Source organism: Oncorhynchus masou, chromosome 8, assembly GCF_036934945.1.
Source record: "Oncorhynchus masou masou isolate Uvic2021 chromosome 8, UVic_Omas_1.1, whole genome shotgun sequence".
Taxonomy (NCBI): domain Eukaryota; kingdom Metazoa; phylum Chordata; class Actinopteri; order Salmoniformes; family Salmonidae; genus Oncorhynchus; species Oncorhynchus masou.
This window is the reverse complement of record NC_088219.1, coordinates 28,740,938-28,760,157: the sequence shown is the minus strand read 5'-3', so window position 1 is coordinate 28,760,157 and position 19,220 is coordinate 28,740,938. Positions and strand designations below refer to the sequence as shown.

Sequence of the window (19,220 nt, the reverse complement as noted above, 5' to 3'; positions counted from 1 at the left end):
CATAACCGCATCGCCACTCTGTTTACAACGTTGACATCAGCAAACCACTCGCCAACATTATGTCATACACGCTGTCGGCCATCTGCCGGGTACTGTTGAAACCGGGATTAATCCTTGAAGAGCACACTTCTCCAGCGTGTCAGTGGATATCGAAGGTGAGCATTTGCCCACTGAAGCTGGTTACAACGTTGAACTGCAGTCAGTCAGTCAAGACCCTGGTGAGGACGACAAGCATGCAGATGAGCTTCCCTGAGACGGTTTCTGACAGTTTGTGCAGAAAATCGTATTTTTGTGCATTTGGGTTTTGGGATTTTTTTTATTCAGCTCATGAAACATGGGACCTACACCTTACATGTTGTGTTTTTTATATTTTTGTATGGTGTATTTATTCCTCTTCTGACACAAGGCCAAATAGCAGAGCATATGTTTGGCTCAAATGCAAACAGATTACAGCTGCACTGGCTCTCCTTGTTGTCCCCTTCCCCCTCCTCTGCCCTCTTACCAATGCAATCAATTTATTTTTTTACATTTTTGTGTATTTATTTTATGATTTTTGTATTCGACGGGCAGATTAAATAGCATTAGACAAATGCTTTATCGCTGCATGTCCATATCACATGACATTCAATAATACAGATGTTGATCAATAAAATAAGGTATTTATAGTACATGTGTAACTGGTGTGAAATGGCTAGCTAGTTAGCGTTGCGCGCTAGTAGCGTTTCATTTTGTGACGTCACACACGCTCTGAGACTTGCTCTGCAAGGGCCACGGATTTTTTGCAGAAATCGGTACTGATGCTTCGTGGGAGGCAGTTGTTGTTTTCAGAGGGTCCCTGGGTCGAGCCCAGGTTGGGGCAAGGAGAGGGGTGGAAGCAACTCTTACACATGCACAGACATGCCAATTAACAGTACATGGTATGCTAATTGATTCCACCGTTACAAGATCAAATATTTGTCTTCCGAGCTACATTTTACATAGGTTGACAATTAAAACTCCTTATACAAAGTTGAACTCTGATCTTAATGTTGAGTAATGATTATCGAAAGCCCTTTTGTCTCTCCTCACAGGGATACATCCAGTACTGACCAGTCCAACACTGACCTATACCGATCTAGCTGCTCCTGGGATAGGTTCTACTGGACCAAAGAAGACCAGTACCTGTGTCTCCGTCGACTCTCTTCACCCAGCTACTCTGCTATTCTGAAGGTACGTCATCATTTCTGCAAAATTTGTACATGTATTCTTTACCCATCCTAATCTGCCCTAAGACCGTGAGTGTGTGTGGTTGGACATATGATTTATACATTGCCATTTTGTGATCTACTCTGTAAACAGGAAATCAAGAGTGCTTTTGGCAGTAGGATATGGTTTAAAAGTCTGTTTGAAAATCTCTGCTGGATATCTATTACCTTGGATCATCCTTTGGTTATTCATGTTCTTCATTCACAATGTATCCAAGGCCTATGTCCCTTAGCACTATTTGGAAGTTGCTGACCCACGCACCTCACCCAATGCATATTTAACCAGGAGTCTTCCATAGAAGCAGTTGAAAGAGAACTCAGCGGAAAAGATTCAGGCCACCCATCACAACAGATTATTGCGATAAATGCATGTGCAACCGGAAATGCTGTTTGATCTTGAGGCTACTAGTAGCACTGTTATCTACTTTACTTTGATGCAATGATATGGAGCTACGCTTGATGGCTGCATAACTTGACAGCTCTGAATCTGATATTGGAACGACACACCAGCATATTAATATTTTTATTCAGCTTGCATTGTTAGATTGAAAAACCTGTCCTTTTTACAACACTGAAACTCTACAACTAACAATCATTCTGTCCATTTTGGAACTGACTGACTTGCCTCTGTTAGTCTTGGGACACCTAGGGGTGAAAAATCTATTAAAGTAATCTGGAAGGATCCATTTTGTCAAAATAAAATTGACAGAATTCCAAACGATAATGAATGTGTGTTTTATTTTATTGGTTTGAACATTAGTTGGGTGTTTTTATATAAATTATTTGGTTGTGGTAATGGACTGCGTTTTATAGGTCTACGTATTTGTTGAGATAAAATATCGAGACACTTACCTCCATCTTGAACATCCTAATACTGCCATCTCTTTCGGAACTCGGACTCACTCAACATACTGAGTTGTTTTACAGAGTCTTTAAAAAACGTTTTAACTCGGACCCTTCTTCCAGCATTGGGTAACAACATCCCCCACGTCTATTTCTATGGGCACAAGCACTGTTCATGACACAAACTGTTCACCCCCCTCGTTGGCAGATAGAGCATTTGCAATTCTACACATTTTGCCATGTGTTTTTGTGATATTTGGGTGAGTCAAACATTACAATAAAATGTTAGCTGACATGGGTTGGTTGATCTGGACATTTCTGACAGGTTGGAAATCACTATAAAGTTCGAGCCTAGTAGTGGTTTTAATCCAGTAGTGTAGGTAAATGTTACCCCTTGAAATCTGTTAGCGTCTTTGATAGAGTGCATTTGGGCACCCCGTGTAGTGTAGCTAGCTGTTCTGCAAGTAGAGGGCGTACTGCTACTAGAAAACATTCTAGAGTGGACTAGTCTGATGGCTGCCCTGTAGATAAAACCACACCATAATGAGAACTGTTTAGAATTGCAGTGCTGGAGTTGTAGGCATACCTGGCATGTGTTTTGTGTAAGGCTTTGTAGTGAATTTGTATGCTTGTTTGTGTCGTCTTATTCTATTGTGTGTGTGTGTGCATGACATTTGTTGTTTTGTCTGAACAAGAATATAGCATGTGGTTAAAGTGTTTGCTTTTGTGTGTGCATATTGGGTATATCCATTTAAGTTCAATCTCTTTTTGATGTCTCTTGATTTTAAACCTTCCATACATGTTTGCCCATGGAAGAAGTGAGTTTTTGGAACTGAATGACAAACACATATATAATTTAAATGATTACAAACAATTGTTGTCAAACAATTTGTGTATTGTTTTGTTGTACAAAACAATCCTTTTCATAATGTCAATTTATCTAAATGCAGAAACTCATATTTTTTTCATATTCGCATATGTTGTTGCTTAGACCTCATTTCACATCTGAGATTTTTGTGGTGTGCCTGCCATCGGTTGAGACACAACATTCTCTTGAATAGAGGGTGGGTGTCATTTCAAACATAAACATATAATTCCTAGACTGGACCAATCCCTTCAAACCACTGCAAGTTAGCTGGTAGACCATTTGACATTTTAATTTAATAGAAATTGTAACTTTTAATTACTACCAAAAACAAAGATGACTGCTGGTCCACCCACCAAGCGAATGTTAACTTAAAAACATGCTCTGGTACTTTGGTGACTAAGAAAGCATTTTTTAAATCTCCCGCTTTGTGCTGGATGTGTCAATATGTAGTTCATATATGCATAACAACTGTACCTCAATTAGCCAAGAAATACCTCATTTGAAAGCAACTGTTCTCTTGAAGCTATGCTGTGCAATTTTCCCCACGTGGGCCAGCAATTTGAGTTATAGCCAATGTGCTTCAGCCCCTGGCATTTGAGTGACAGCTAGCAAGAGGCCTGCCCAGCGATATCCAATAAGGTTGCAGGGCGGGCCCAACGTCTCTGTCAACACAATAGAGGGAGAGTGCAATGAGGTGGTGCACATGCAGTACCGGGCAAAAGTTTGGACACAGCTAATCATTCAAGGGCTTTTCTTTGTTTTTACTATTATCTACATTGTAGAATAATAGTGAAGATATTAAAACTATGAAATAACACATATGGAATCATGTAGGAACCAAAAAATTGTTCAAAATAGATTTTATATTTGAGATTCTTCAAAGTAGCCACAGCTTTGCACACTCTTGGCATTCTCTCAACCAGCTTCATGTGGTAGTCCCCTGGAATGCATTTCAATTAACAGGTGTGCGTTATTAGTTTCTGGAATTTCTTTCCTTAATGCGTTTGAGCCAATCAGTTGTATTGTGACAGCGTAGGGGTGGTATACAGAAGATTACCATATTTGGTAAAAGACCAAGTGCTACATCAGATGACCTGGCCTCTACAATCACCCGACCTCATCCCAATTGAGATGGTTTGGGATGAGTTGGACCACAGAGTGAAGGAAAAGCAGCCAACAAGTGCTCAGCATATGTGGGAACTCCTTCAAGACTGTTGGAAAGGTATTCCAGGTGAAGCTAGTTGAAAGAATGTCAAGATTGTGCAAAGCTGTCATCAAGGCAAAGGGTGGCTACTTTGAAGAATCTAAAAAATGTTTTTACTTTGATTTACTACATGATTCTGTATGTGCTATTTCATAGTTTTGATGTCTTCACAATTATTCTACAATGTAAAAAATAAAGAAAAGCCCTTGAATGAGTAGCTGTGTCCAAACTTTTGCCTGGTACTGTATGTGATATAGTACCCAATTTTTGGGGACCACTTTTGGCTGGTGAGTGCTACTTTCAGAGCTACTGACTCTAAAGTATACAAAAGTACCAGATAATCTTTTTAAATGATAGGTCTTGATGTCTATTCTATTAATTATATTTCTATGATTTCAATAGATTTCCTATGGAGGGTTGACAGTATAATTCAAAACAGCATATATTTCCATTCAAGTCAACATTCTCTGATGTGTGGACATCCAACCATCCTTCTTCGTATCATTTTGAAAGTTTTTAAATGTCAATTTTATTCCCATAGTAGTGCATTTATCAGCCAAAACATGACACCTACCCTGTATTCAAGAGCATGTTGTGTCTCAACCAATGGCAGGCAGAACACGTTAGCTAATGTAAAATCGGGTCTACGCTAAAATGTACGTGACTATGTAAACAATCAGATTTTGTGTTTTTTAGATACTTGATGTTAAAGGGGAACTAAACCATTTTTCAACTTCATATTAATCAACTCCAGCACCACTTCCGCATATTTGAAAATGGCGTGTGTAAGTTTTGTAGTTAAAAAAACACAAAGTGCTTCCAGTGACCTCGTCGGTTTTCATTGTGTGATTTTTTTTTTTTTGACCAGTTGTGACTAGGCATTGCCTACTAATTGTCTACGAATTGGTTGATTATGTCATTGGAAACACTTTTTTTCACATGTTGATATTGGGGTGGTGCTTGAGATTATGAATACGAAGTTGAAATATTGTAAAATTACATTTTAATTATTCAAAAATGAATGTTTGTCATATAGTTTTGCATACATTATAAAATAGTTTGACAACCCTGTTTGTAAGCTTTTAAATTACATCAATTTCAGCCGTTTTATCTTTTTCAGTGATGAAAACATGGTATGATGGGGTATGCAAATTGGGTCAACTTTGAGCACCTTTATCTCTTGAATATTTTGGCATTCGGCTCCAAAAAGTCACTTTCTGACCACTTCTACAATGGGAAATTTAGGTTCCGTTTAAATCAAAAGGGATGCTGTCAAAAAGTGATTGAATTCAAATGGATTTACCCTATTTGAGTTAAATGCGTTCACACGGACATCTGCATATACTCATTCGTATATGTCGGTGTGCGATTTATCTCGGTGCATCTATGCACGTTATTTTGTGTGCATGTGTATTTAATCATCGCCGCGTTTGCAATTGTGTGTTTACACTCTGTGGACGGTGGGATTTGCGCTGAATGTAGGCCAGCAAAATAGAGCTTACGTCAAAGCTAGGCAGGCAGATAAATGCAGGGTGTGGCTGCTGCCGCTGTGGGAATGGATGAGGTCGTGGCGTAGCAGCTCAGGCAGCCAAAGCAAATAGTCAGTGGAGGTAGATAGAGCAGAGAAGGAACCATGAAGACTGTCCTACACCTGCACAGGAAGTGGATCCACACCTACAAGGCCATCCGTATCCTCCAGGGGCTTGTGAGTGACTTCGGCTTGGCTCTAGTTAGACAGGTGGTCTCTGGGTGGAAAGGTAGACCGATCAGCAGGTGTTTCATGGTGGGTGTAGCAGTTGGTTAAAATGTGGGTGGGTACTTTGGTCAAGTTCTCTGTTTTCAGCTGGTATGTGTACTGTATTGGATGGTTCGTGTAAGGCTGAGGGTGTGCGGAAGCAGTAGTCCATGTGTGATTCTGCTGATTATTTGGTGTGTACTGTACCATGTGCTCAGAGGGTATTGGTTGGGAACATGGAATTTGTTTGTGCCAGGTATAGCAGAGGGTTATCTTATGTGACCTTTCTGTTGGGTATGTGAGATTTTGAGCATGATGTTTGGCATGGTCCCTCATGATTGAGCTAATAGTGTGCACCTCAGTATGTCCTGTTGAACTGAGAGAGACACATGGTTATCTCCTGTTCATTGTGGAACGTGTCCTTCTCCTATAGAGCCCAGTCATGGAGGAAACCGTGTGGGAGCAGTACACAGTGACGCTGCAGAGGGTGAGTCCAGCTTTACAACAACACACATACAGCACCACACTGGATTACTACACAATACAACCCGTTTAAGTACTGCAACCATAACACACTACAACACTTCACTGCGACTATCACATTTCAATGTGTACTTTTATAACCAAAACAGAATTGAATTCTAATTGTCATGCGCAGCTACACCACCAGATTACAATGCAATACACCGTGGGTCCTTTTTTTTAAGAGTTTTTTTTTTAAGTGTTTCAGAATATCTGACGCACTCTAGTACATGTTCACCCATCTACAGCACACAGACTGGAATAATGCCATGCATGCAATCACATCTGCCCAGGACAGTTAATCGTGTGGCGCTCGTGCTCATTGTCTCCTCCACTCACTCTGCTCTGGCTATAAAGCTGCTTTTTTTAACCACCACATCACTGACCCTTCCACATCCAGCTGTCATACAATCTGCTAGCGAGGATAGAGAGAGAGAGTGTAACGGGCTAATGTGATGCTCCTTTAGCCGTTACAGGATAGGTACTGTTGGGCATAGCATAGAGAGTTTTCGACCGACCTTCACATGCCGACGCTGTCGGCCAAACTCTCGCGGGCGGAGCAGGGAATGTTTTTAGTACAGATGGGAGAGGAGATGGGGGTGTTTAAATCTCTGCTCTAATCTCATCTGGTCAGCACGGGGGCAGGTACATCACACAGACAACAAGGAGAGAGAGAGAGAGACACACACACACACACACACCTAAACACTAGGTAGGATGTATGGCTTATCTTACATAAAGACTTCATCACAAACTTAGACAGACAGATACATTTACACACACACTAACCCGAACAGACGAGGTCACACAGGCACTCGCACACCCATACAAACACATCTCTAATACATGTCCTCTTCACTGCAGGACCCCAAGATGGGTTTTGGTATTGCAGTGTCCGGGGGGCGGGACAACCCCAACGAGGAAAGCGGGGAGATGTCCATAGTGGTATCTGACGTACTTCAAGGAGGGCCCGCCGATGGCCTGCTATTGTACGTACTTCTTGTCAATCAGTCATCATGAGAAATCAAGTGTTCTGCCATTTTGAGGAGCTAATGTGTGTACAGTTTGTATATCCTCATATGTTAATTATGTTTTGTAGTGAGAATGACCGGGTGGTGCAGGTCAACGCCATTCCCATGGACAGCGTGCCACACTCCTTCGCTGTACAGACCCTCAGAAAGTGTGGAAAAGTAGCCAAAATTGTGAGTGTTTGACATACAGTCCTTTCGGAAAGTGTTCAGACCCTTGACTTTTTCCACATTTTGTTACGTTACAGCCTTATTCTAAAATAGATTAAGTATTTGTCCCCCCCCCCCCCATCAATCTAAACACTACCCCAATAAGGACAAAGCAAAAACAGGTTTTTAGAAATTTCCCATTTTTTAAAACAAATTTAAAAACTTTATTTTTACATAAGTATTCAGACCCTTTACTTAGTACTTTGTTGAAGCACCGTTGCCAGCGATCACAGCCTCGAGTCTTGGGTATGACACTACAAGCTTGGCACACCTGTATTTGGAGTTTCTTCCATTCATCTCTGCAGATCCTTTCCAGCTCTGTCAGGCTGAATGGGGAGTGTCGCTGCAGAGCTATTTCCAGGTCTCTCCAGAGATTTTCAATCAGGTTCAAGTCCGGGCTCTGGCTGGGCCACTCAAGAACATTCAGAGACTTGTCTCAAAGCCACTCCTGCGTTGCCTTGCATGTATGCTTAGGGTTGTTGTCCTGTTGGAAGGTGAACCTTCAACCCAGCCTGAGATCCTGAGCACAGCATGATGCTGCCAACACCATTCTTCACCGTAGCTTTCTTCCAGATGTGACACTTGGTATTCAGGCCTAAGAGTTCAAACTTGGTTTCATCAGAACAGAGAATCTTGTTTCTCATGGTCTGAGAGTCCTTTCGGTGCCTTTTGGCAAGTTGCAAGTGGGCTGTCGTGACTTTTACTGAGGAGTGGCATCTGTCTGGCCACAGATGGTTGTCCTTCTGGAAGATTCTCCACAGAGGAACTCTGGAGCTCTGTCCGTCACCATTGGCTTCTTGGTCACCTCCCTGACCACGGCCCTTCTCCCCCTATTGCTCAGTTTGGCTGGGCCGCCAGCTCTAGGAAGAGTCTTGGTGGTTCCAAATTTCTTCAATTTAAGAATGATGGAAGCCACTGTGTTCTTGGACCTTCATTTTGGTAACCTTCCCCAGATCTGTGCCTTGACACAGTACTGTCTCAGAGCTCTATGGACAACTCTGTCGACCTCATGGCTTGGTTTGTCATTATGGGGTATTGTGTGTCGATTTGATTGAGAGAAAAAACATAATTTCATCCATTTTAGAGGAAGGCTGTAAGGTAACAAAATGTGGAAAAAGGGAAGGGGTCTGAATACTTTCCAAATGCACTGTATAATTATAAAAAAATGTTTGATTATGGTGGCAAAAGATTCCCAATTAGATCTGTTTGGGATCTGAGGGTAGGCCCGGACATAGCACCGTTTCAGCTGCTACACTTGTTTTAGATGTGCTAAATTGCTTAGGTCCTAAAAATCATCATTGTGCTGCCTTTCGACACTGTTGGCCGTCACATTCTCATTCAAAGGTTGACTGAAATAGGTCTGGATCAGGCGTCTTGCAAGTGGTTTGAAAATGAACTGTCAGACAGGACACAATGTCTGATTTCTGATGGTGTTAAGTCTCGTTTCCTGGATGTTACAGAAGCTGTACCGCTGGGGTTCTTATTGGGAGCATCTACATTTTAAAAAGTCAATACATTTATTTTAATGTACACTCACAATAAATCCATTATTTGTTTTGGGCAGGTCTAAAGAAACATGAATAAAATGTAGTCAATTTTAGAAGAACAGAATTTGAGTCGGCCATGCCGTAGGCTAGTTCAATTAGCAGACAATATATTCTTATAAGTCCCGTGCCCTTATTTTATATATCATTTTCATAGTAAGAAGAATTTAATTTAACATAGCTGAATAAAATAGATAGGGTATTTTCCCATTCTGACATGAGTGCGAATATGAAGTAGCTATGTTGAGCATAAAAGCGATCATTTGAAACAGGTCCTATATGCGAGATTTAGAGTTATTTGGCACCTTATAGTTAAGAATGATACAAACCTTTTAAATCAAAACATATATGGGCTGCATGATGTTCATGAATCATGTTGAATTTGTTGTCCTCGGGGCACCATTGACAATGAGACCCTGGTTTCAATGGATTCCCCTGATTTAAAAAAAAATATATATATATTTTTAAATACAAATTGAATAAATAACAGTTGTGAATGATTCCTGATGGTTCAGTCAGTGCCTGATGTGGTCTTTGTTTTTGACAGACGGTCAAGAGGCCCAGGAAGGTTCCGGTGAACCTGCTGAAACGCGCCCCTTCCCCCGATGACCGCGTCTTCAGTAACGACTACAACGATGACTATGACTACGACCAGGACCGCCGCAGTGTGTACAGCGGACGCAGCAGTCATCCAGACCGCGACCACAGCCAGGAGAGGGGTGGTTACACAGACGCTGGCTATCAGGGACGGGGCTTTGACCGTGATTACGGTCGAGATGACCGGGGCAGAAGTATGGAGAGGGACCTCCATCCAGACAGGCAGTACAGACGAGACGGGAGCATGGGTCGCACTCTGGACCGTGAACGTAGCCCTGACCGCCGCTACAAAAGCGACCTCACTCTTGACCGCGACCACAGCCCTGATCGGCGTTACCGCAGCGAACGGGCCCTTGACCGCGACCCCAGCCCCGACAGGCGTTTCCGTAGTGAACGCACTCTGGACCGTGCTAACAGCCCCGACCGACGGTACAGGGCCGGTCACAGTCCCGCCCGCAGCCATGGTCGCGACCACAGCTTTGAGCGTAACCGTGAACGTGTTCCCAGTGACCGCGACCACAGGAAAGAGCAGATGAAGAGGAGCGGGAGCAGGGAGCGTCTGGACCGCTCACCCTCCCCCTCCGCCATGCCAATCCCCATGGCCCGGCCCCCTCGGGAGCAGGAGCCCCTGGAGAAACCCCTCAACGTGCTGCTGCTGAAGAACAGGCCCAATGAAGGTCTACATACATGCATACGCACGCACACACGCATACATACATGCATACATACATACATACATGCACATACACATACTGTACTAACACTCCATATTTACAGTGATATATCTCTACTATGCTCATTCCTCTAAGACAGCCTGTGCTAAATGTTTACTATCAGTTAAACCATGTTTTTATGTTTACACCATGTGTTTTGTGTGTGTGTTATAGAGTATGGTCTGCGTCTGGGCAGTCAGCTGTTTATTAAGGAGATGACCAGCACAGGTCTGGCCTGCAGGGATGGCAACCTACAGGAGGGAGACATCATACTGAAGGTAAGAAGGGCCTCACATACAGACCACTGTTTCATCTCTGCCCTGGGGGAAGCGTTGTTTCACTGCTGCCTCATTAAAAGTTGCATGTTATGTTGGCCTATAATGGGATTTATCCACATATTACTTAAGAATGATCCGTCTCAGACAGTGGGCTACAGATATTATGTGTGTTTGCTATGAATGTGATTTGACTCTCTCTCTCACTCTGTGTCAGATCAATGGTACAGTGACCGAGAACCTGTCTCTAAGCGATGCAGGGAAGCTGATCGAGAAGTCTCGAGGAAAGCTGCAGCTGGTGGTGCAGAGAGACAGGAGACAGGTCCTGGTCAGGATTCCTCCCCTGGCAGACAGTGACTCTGAGCTCGATGGTGAGAGACCCTCCACTCTCAGTCTCTGTGGCAGCAGCTCCTTTCCTTTTTAAGGAAAAATACCTTTTTATGTGGACAAATTCAGAATGGTCCCAGTGCTTTGTAGAAGTTATTAATTGAGAGTGTTTTAACCTACTGTATTGTCTACTGATATGAAAATGTATGTTTTCGGTTGTATTGTCCTGTCCATATCTGGTTTTATTGAATTGTCTTTTCTTTTTGTTTGATTCTGGCAACAACAAAAAGTTTCCCCTTAGGGATAATAAAGTTTTGTTTCAACTTTACTCACCTTCCACCCGACCTGTCATTGGTATAGAGAGATTATGAAACGGTATACCCATGCATGTCAGCCAAACAGACACCGTGTTGATGACATTTATTCTATTCCATCAATAACATTTCACATTTCTATAGAAATAATGCATGAAAAAGAGAACCACGTTCTCTTCAGTGTCACCTGGCCGTCTCTATGGCTACTGGCTCTATTTCAGTATATTTGTCACGTGATCAAAGTACAGGTTATGATTGGGTTGTGTAATTAAATGGGAGGGTGGGGTGATGCGCTAACCCAAAGCATTTGAGGGGGGCGTTGTCACACACCCGGGGACTTCTGACCCACTTTGGTCCATTCAGGGACGTGGTGTGTGAGCGCTTGGCAGGGGAATATAATCCCCCCCCGATAATCCACTTATTGAATATGACAGAATTTCATTATGTTATGGTCTGAAATGTAGCAAATAAATGTGCGATCTAAGATTGGAACTGCAGCTTCTGTATTGAGAACAGGGGTGCTTGTCTGTGTGACGGGTATCTGCAAGAAATGTATCTGTCTGAGGTTTGCTGTGTTTGTCTGTTTCTCTCCACTCCACTAATACCAAATGTAGCATTTCTTATGGGAAAAGTCGACTTGGGTTATCTGTCTTGACGATGAACTAGATGTTGGTAATATTTTGTGTTCCAGATATCTCGGAGATCGAGTCTTACCGCTCCTACTCGCCACAGGATGACCGACGAGCCCCCCACTCAGACCTGTCCTCCCACTCCTCCAATGAGAGGCTCCGAGACAAACCCAGGTAAACAGTCACCCTCTGCTCCCACCTGCTTTATGGATCACTCTTATGTACTGTACCATATATTGTTGATGATATTTACATTGAGTATATGTACACCATCACTATGGCATTTCGGAGAAGATGAAAGCCTACTGTAGCTGTGCTGTACTGTTTGAGAACCATGGGATTATGTGTGTTTTACGATCAGGGAGGAACCTCCCAGCAGGCTGGCTAAAATGGGTGCTATGCCGACACCGTTCGCCATGCCGGCGCGAAAAAAGGATAGAGTTGTGGAGGACACGCCCCTTCTGCCAGTAGAGAGGGTGGAGCCCCGCCCGGAAACACCCCCAGGTAAGCACAATGACTTTGAATAACTGAATATGGGACATTTGTTATTTCCCATTATCACATTTATCTGTTATATAAGCTTAGCATCAGTTAACTTACCCATCCATCGTCGCAATGCTCACCAATGAGGATTTCCATTTTGTTTTTACAGCACCGGTAGTAACTGTTGCCCCAAAAGTCCAAGCTGCTCCAAAGGTACCACTGACACCAAGCATAGAGGATCAGGAGATATACGGGTAAGTGTTGGTTCCACAAACACATCTACAGAGAATGGGTCTAGGGCACAGACTCACTATTAACTCAACAGAGTTGTGTACTCTCATGTAGATTATGAATAGAATGTATAAATGTTATTAACTTGCCTGTTGTCTTAAATGGATTGTGTGTTGCCCAGGCCCAACACTGTGATGGTGCGTTTCCAGAAGGGGGAGAGCGTGGGGCTGAGGCTGGCGGGAGGAAACGATGTGGGAATCTTCATCGCAGGTGTTCAGGAGGACAGTCCTGCAGAACAGGAGGGTCTTCACACTGGGGACCAGATCATGAAGGTAGGGAAAGGGTTAACTCTTAGTCTTCTTTGGGATCGGTGTCCCTTCCATGTGACGGTTTAGCTAACGTAGGCTAATGCAATTAGCATGAGGTTGTAAGTAACAAGAACATTTCCCAGGACATAGACATACAGTGGGGCAAAAAAGTATTTAGTCAGCCACCAATTGTGCAAGTTCTCCCACTTAAAAAGATGAGAGGCCTGTGATTTTCATCATAGGTACAGTTCAACTATGACAGACAAAATTAGAAAAAACAATCCAGAAAATCACATTGTAGGATTTTTAATGTATTTATTTGCAAATTATGGTGGAAAATAAGTATTTGGTCACCTACAAACAAGCAAGATTTCTGGCTCTCACAGACCTGTAACTTCTTATTTAAGAGGCTCCTCTGTCCTCCACTCGTTACCTGTATTAATGGCACCTGTTTGAACTTGTTATCAGTATAAAAGACACCTGTCCACAACCTCAAACAGTCACACTCCAGACTCCACTATGGCCGAGACCAAAGAGCTGTCAAAGGACACCAGAAACAAAATTGTAGACCTGCACCAGGCTGGGAAGACTGAATATGCAATAGGTAAGTAGCTTGGTTTGAAGAAATCAACGGTGGGAGCAATTATTAGGAAATGGAAGACATAATAATCTCCCTCGATCTGGTGCTCCACGCAAGATTTCACCCTGTGGGGTCAAAATGATCACAAGAACGGTGAGCAAAAATCCCAGAACCACACGGTGGGACCAAGTGAATGACCTGCAGAGAGCTGGGACCAAAGTAACAAAGCCTACCATCAGTAACACACCAAGCCACCAGGGACTCAAATCCTGCAGTGCCAGACGTGTCCCCCTGCTTAAGCCAGTACATGTCCAGGCCCGTCTGAAGTTTGCTACAGAGCATTTGGATGATCCAGAAGAAGATTGGGAGAATATCATGTGGTCAGATGAAACCAAAATAGAACGTTTTGGTAAAAACTCAACTCGTCATGTTTGGAGGACAAAGAATGCTGAGTTGCATCCAAAGAACGCCATACCTACTGTGAAGCATGGGGGTGGAAACATCATGCTTTGGGGCTGTTTTTCTGCAAAGGGACCAGGACGACTGATCCGTATAAAGGAAAGAATAAATGGGGCCATGTATCGTGAGATTTTGAGTGAAAACCTCCTTCCATCAACAAGGGCATTGAAGATGAAACGTGGCTGGGTCTTTCAGCATGACAATGATCCCAAACACACTGCCCGGGCAACGAAGGAGTGGCTTTGTAAGAAGCATTTCAAGGTCCTGGAGTGGGCTAGCCAGTCACCAGATCTCAACCCCATAGAAAATCTTTGGAGGGAGATGAAAGTCCGTGTTGCCCAGCAACAGCCCCAAAACATCACTGTATGGAGGAATGGGCCAAAATACCAGCAACAGTGTGTGAGAACCTTGTGAAGACTTACAGAAAAAGTTTGACCTCTGTCATTGCCAACAAAGGGTATATAACAAAGTATTGAGAAACTTTTGTTATTGACCAAATACTTATTTTCCACCATAATTTGCAAATAAAATCATAAAAAAATCCTACAATGTGATTTTCTGGATTTTTTTTCTTCTCATTTTGTCTGTCATAGTTGAAGTGTACCTATGATGAAAATTACAGACCACTCATCTTTTTAAGTGGGAGAACTTGCACAATTGGTGGCTGACTAAATGCTTTTTGCCCCACTGTTTCTGATATTGGCAGAAAGCTTAACTTCTTGTTAATCTAACTGCACTGTCCAATTTACACTGGCTAGAATGGCTTTTTTTCCCCCTTTGTATTATCTTTGACCAGATCTACCATATCTATATATTCTCCTACATTCATTTCACATTTCTTTCAAATTTCAAAGTGTTTCCTTTCAAATGGTACTAAGAAAATGCATATCCTTAATTCAAGGCCTGAGCTACAAGCAGTTAGATTTGGGTATGTCATTTTAGGCGTAGAAAAAGAAAAACGTGCGGATCCTTAAGAGGTTTTAATGTTTGTCATGTTTGTGAAATTCCTCATGTCTGTTCATGAGTGCTTTACATATGATCGCTAATGTTATGTCTTCTGATGTCTTTGTGTCTGTCAGGTGAACAACGTGGACTTCAGGGGCATGGTGCGTGAGGATGCTGTCCTATACCTGCTGGAGATTCCAAAGGGAGAGGATGTCACCATCCTGGCTCAGAGCAAACCTGATGGTGAGTCACGCCTTCACTCTGTAGATAAAGACACATCTGTCATTTTATTTCAACTCATGTCGCAGGTGAAGTGGTTTGATGTTTGTGGTGTCTGTCCTCTGTTCCAGTCTATAAGGACATCCTGGCATCGGGCAGGGGGGACTCGTTCTTCATCAGGACCCACTTTGAGTATGAGAAAGAGGTTCCCCAGAGCCTGCCCTTCTCCCGAGGGGAGATCTTCAATGTGACTGACACACTCTATGACGGCAAGCTGGGCAACTGGCTAGCCATCCGCACTGACAAAGACAACCAGCTGCTGGAGAAGGGCATCATCCCCAACAAGAGCAGGTGTGTGTGCGCATACAGATGTAAGATCTTAATTTGATCACTCTGTTGCAGGATAACTTGTAGTGTTTTGAGGTAGGGCTGCATGTGGAATCAAATTCTGATTGAAATTGAGCTATTGACATGTGCAATATCCATATCGCAAGAGGCCATGATTTTTTTCCTCTTTTTTTTTTTTACACTATTAATACTACAAAACTAGACTACGGTACTTCCTCCAATGAGATGCACTAGACTGTTCATTCACTCTACTTGCACAGAGGATGCTGACCAATCACAAGCAGGGTCTCTCAATCTCTGCATGGCTTGCACATGCTGGCCAATCACAATCATCCCCGCTTAGTGTGCAGTTAAACAGGCATTGATTGCCGACGCATTTTCAAGTGTAAGGCCTACGAAGAAACGTCCTGCAGAACAGAAATCACAGAGGTTATCACATAGCCAAAGACATGGTTGCTATTTGTACAGTCCGCAAAGACGGCTTCAAGAGATGATTAACAAGCTGGACAGGAGGTTGGAAGAATCCATCTCGCACATATTTCTCCCAAGTCGCCATCCCAACAGTGTATAACACATTTTAAGGCAGACATTGAAACATGTCCCATTGAATGAGCGGATCAGACTTCAATATTTGGACACCGGCTGCACCTTGCAATCGGTAGGCTACATGTTACATGATTTTAAGGCACTTTGACTTATAGTTAAAATTATAACAATGATTATTATTTTTTAAATTTAATTTAATTTTACTAGGCAAGTCAGTTAAGAACAAATTCTTATTTTCAATGATGGCCTCGGAACAGTGGGTTAACTGCCTGTTCGGGGGCAGAACGACAGATTTGTACCTTGTCAGCTCGGGGGTTTGAACTTGCAACCTTTCGGTTACTAGTCCAACTCTCTAACCACTAGGCTACCCTGCCGCCCCGATTGAGGCTACTTATACATAATTACACAGTCATAAGACTCCTATTCCATCTGCAGCCAATGGCTGCCTGAATAAATAATTCACTTAGCTTATTTAAGAACTCATAATGGTGAAATAGGAACTCATAATGTTATTAATGAATTAGTGCTGTGCTTTATAGCAGACTATATTTGGATCATGTTAAAAATGTATGTCTGTTAATATGTAGGTGTAATAATAATATCTATTATCATACTGTATGTAGCCTATAACAATGTTGGAAGATATTTGTTTAATTTGGTTTTGTATTCAGTTGGCACCGTATGTAGTAATTCATATGATCTCAATTTTAGAAGTTCTCTACCTTGACAGTAGTTTTAACCATGTCTGATGGAATTACCAAGTTTTCACCCAAGTGTGTGTGTGTGAGATTGAGACTAAGTACTTTATGATTCCTGGTGTTCTCTGCTTCTCAGGGCGGAACAAATGTCAAATGTGCAGAATGCCCAGAGAGGAACAGCCAATGACAGAGGAGACTTCTGGAGGTTGAGGGGTCAAAGGGCGGCAAAGAAGAAGGACCTCCGTAAGAGCAGAGAGGATCTGACTGCCACCCCTGTCACCACTCGCTTCTCTGCCTACGAGAGGGTGGTCTTACGAGAAGGTACGTCTCCCAACGCAAAAGACTCCTATCTCCTGTTGGGGTGTGGTCTAAGAGCCACTTGACTGGATAGAACAGAATAAGTTCTAAACTTTCGATTGAACTTAACTATCAACTGAATTATTAGGAACTTTCTCATAATGGAATGCACAGACAAACTATATAGCATGTCTAACCAGAGCTACAGTTGAAGTTGGAAGTTTACATACACTTAGGTTGGAGACATTAAAACTCGTTTTTCAACCACTCCACAAGTTTCTTGTTAACAAACTATAGTTTTGGCAAGTCGGTTAGGACATCTACTTTGTGCCTGACACATCATTTTTCCAACAATTGTTTACGGACAGATTAATTCACTGTATCACAATTCCAAATGGGTCACAAGTTTACATACACTAAGTTGACTGTGCCTTTAAACAGCTTGGAAAATTCCAGAAAATGATGTCATGGCTTTAGAAGCTTCTGATAGGCTAATTGACATCATTTGAGTCAATTGGAGGTGTACCTGTGGATGTAGTTCAAGGCCTACCTTCAAACTCATTGCCTCTTTGCTTGACATCATGGGAAAATCAAAAGAAATCAGCCAAGACCTCAGAAAAGAAAATCTGGTTCATCCTTGGGAGCAATTTCCAAACGCCTGAAGGTACAACGTTCATCTGTACAAACAATAGTACGCAAGTATAAACACCATGGGACCACAAATCCGTCATACCGCTCAGGAAGGAGACGCGTTCTGTCTCCTAGAGATGAATGTACTTGGGTGCGAAAAGTACAAATCAATCCCAGAAAGATAACAAAGGACCCTATAAAGATGCTGAAACAGGTACAAAAGTATCTATATCCACAGTAAAATGAGTCCTGTATTGACAACCTAAAAGGCCAATCAGCAAGGAAGAAGCCACTGCTCCAAAACTGCCATAAAAAAGCCAGACTACGGTTTGCAACTGCACATAGGGACAAAAATCACACATTTTAGAGAAATATCCTCTGGTCTGATGAAACAAAAATAGAACTGTTTGGCCATAATGACCATGGTTATGTTTGGAGGAAAAAGGGGGAGGATTGCAAGCTGTGAAACACGGGGGTGGCAGCATCATGTTGTGGGGGTGCTTTGCTGCAGGAGGGACTGGTGCACTTCACAAAATAATGTGGATATATTGAAGCAACATCCCAAGACATCAGTCAGGAAGTTAAAGCTTGGTCGCAAATGGGTCTTCCAAATGGACAATGACCCCAAGCATACTTACAAAGTTGTGACAAAATGGCTTAAGGACAACAAAGTCAAGGTATTGGAGTGGCCATCACAAAACCCTGACCTCAATCCTATAGAAAATGTGTGGACAGAACTGAAAAAGCTTGTGCGAGCAAGGAGGCCTACAAACCTGACTAAGTTGCACCAGCTCTGTCAGGAGGAATGGGCCAAAATTCACTCAACTTGTGGGAAGATTGTGGAGAGCTATCTTGACACGTTTGACCTGCGTTAAACCATTTAAAGGCAATGCTACCAAATACTAATTGAGTGTATGTAAACTTCTGACCCAATGGGAATTTGATGAAAGAAACAAAAGCTGAAATAAATCCTTCTGTCTTATTTTGACATTTCACATTCTTAGGATCACCACTTAATTTTAACTGACCTAAGACAGTGAATCTTTACTAGGATTAAATGTCAGGAATTGTGAAACTGAGTTAAAATGTCTTTGGCTAAGGTGTATGTAAACTTCTGACTTCAGCTGTATATTACAGATGTGAGATACTAACCGTGTGTCTGTTTTGATCCTCAGCTGGCTTCAGGAGACCAGTGGTTGTGTTTGGGCCCATTGCAGACGCAGTCAATGAGAAACTGGCCAACGACCTGCCTGAGGAGTTTGTCATAGCCAGTGAGTATGGTGCTCCTAACTTCTGCTTGTAAACGAAGGTGCATCATGTATTTATGTTAAGTGCGCTCAATTTAGTATTTTTAATTTCAATGGAATAGTTCCAAATTTGTTCACCCTGCGCTGACCGGGCATTCTAAATTGAGCATTTCCTT

At 42.5% G+C, this 19,220-nt stretch overlaps 1 pseudogene; it reads left to right on the top strand.

Annotated features, from left to right (window-relative positions):
- Positions 1-19,220, top strand: part of LOC135544497 (tight junction protein ZO-2-like) — a 36,036-nt pseudogene that overhangs the window by 13,096 nt on the left and 3,720 nt on the right.